This window comes from Stegostoma tigrinum, chromosome 8 (assembly GCF_030684315.1).
Source record: "Stegostoma tigrinum isolate sSteTig4 chromosome 8, sSteTig4.hap1, whole genome shotgun sequence".
In the NCBI taxonomy this organism is placed as follows: Eukaryota; Metazoa; Chordata; class Chondrichthyes; order Orectolobiformes; family Stegostomatidae; genus Stegostoma; species Stegostoma tigrinum.
This window is the reverse complement of record NC_081361.1, coordinates 1,236,171-1,237,929: the sequence shown is the minus strand read 5'-3', so window position 1 is coordinate 1,237,929 and position 1,759 is coordinate 1,236,171. Positions and strand designations below refer to the sequence as shown.

Below are 1,759 nucleotides of genomic sequence, written 5' to 3'. Positions count from 1 at the left end.
CAAGATAATGAGAGGCATAGATAGAGTTGATAGACAGAGACTATTTCCCAGTGCAGAAATGGCTAGCACGAGGGGTCATAGTTTTAAGCTGGTTGGTGGAAAGTATAGAGGGGATGTCAGAGGTGGGTTCTTTACACAGAGAGTTGTGAGAGCATGGAATGCGTTGCCAGCAGCAGTTGTGGAAGCAAGGTCATTGGGGTCATTTAAGAGACTGCTGGACATGCATATGGTCACAGAAATTTGAGGGTGCATACATGAGGATCAATGGTCGGCACAACATTGTGGGCTGAAGGGCCTGTTCTGTGCTGTACTGTTCTATGTTCTATGTTCTATGTTCTATCTCCTGGTCTGGCTAATGTGAGAATTGGCTTGGTCATTTGCAGTTGTATCCCATGTTAGTGAATTGGTAATCTGATTAAACTCACAGGCCTTGACTTGAGAAAAATAAAGCACATATTTGATTGGTTGCTGTTGCACTCAAATGAAAAACGTGCAGTGTATATGCCATATCTTTTCCTAGCTCACAGTGTTTCCAAAATCTCTCGTTCAATACATCCCAAGTCGTCACCATCAAAGTCAAAACTAGTGAATACTTCGATCGCTTCATCTTTTGTTTTTTTTTTCTGAAATGCTATTTGTAATGAGGTAGTATTGGCAGGCAATTTTCTTTTACTTCTGTTGCCATGTGTGAATATTCAGGGATGGTGTTGGTGGGAAGATGCGACATGCACCACAGATGAGGCACGAACATTAGAACAAGTGCTGAGCATGCAGAAAAGGAGAGATGAACGGTTACCTTGGAAAAAGCATATTTGGAGAAAGTTGGGTGAGAGTGTTGAGAGAAAGCACTTTGGCGGCATGGTGGCTCAGTATTTAGCACTGCGGCCTCACAGCACCAGGACACGTGTTTGATTCCAGCCTCAGGTGACTGCCTGTGTGGAGTTTGCACATTCTCTCTGTGTCTGTGTGGGTTTCCTCAGAGTGCTCTCACAGTCCAAAGATGTGCAGGCTAGGTAGATTAGCCATGTTAAATTGCCTGTTGTGTTAAGGGAGAGTTTGATTAGGTGGGGTGTAGGTCTGGCTGGGATACTCTGAGGTTTGATGTGGACTTGTTGGGCTAAGGGCTGTTATGGTTCCAGAGTGCTGATCTGCTGGAGATTACAAGGTCCAGAGCTGGATGAACACAGCAGGCCAAACAGCAAAGGAGCAGGAAGTCCGATGCCTCAGGCCTAGACACCCTTCTTCAGTTTTTGATAAGGCTGTTTTTAAAATTGGTTTAACGAGACTGCACCATTCCGAGGAACACTGCAATACCAGGATGATGCATGGAGAGGACAGAGCAAGCTGCTGTTCCAAAAAATCGGTTTAATATAGGGTCCTTAAGTAAAGAACATATCAGATATTAAAAGCTGATAAGAACATTTTTTTTTAATTTGAAAAAATATACTTTATTCATAAGATGTACAAAAAAACACATTCATACACCTACCCAGTCATGCAAGCTGCTCTGGGTTACCCAGGGCGTACGTACACCAACTAAAGGGAAAAAAAACAAAACATTGAAGAAAAAAAACAAAGCAAAGAAAATACACCGGCAGTCTTCACCCCGCACAGTCTCTGTTGGCCCCCTGACCAGTTGGGGAAGGCGCCAGCTGGGCCCAGTTACCAGATAGGGCCCTTTTTTTCTATTCTGGATGAGGCGTTTCATAGGGTGGTCTTTCCCCACCGCGCCTTGGCGGCGGCTGCCCCAAGCTTTAGC

General features: G+C 44.6%; 1 pseudogene; it reads right to left on the bottom strand.

Moving 5' to 3' along the window:
- Positions 1-1,280: 1,280 nt before the first annotated feature.
- On the bottom strand, positions 1,281-1,445 carry LOC132209928 (U2 spliceosomal RNA; annotated as a pseudogene).
- Positions 1,446-1,759: the final 314 nt, after the last annotated feature.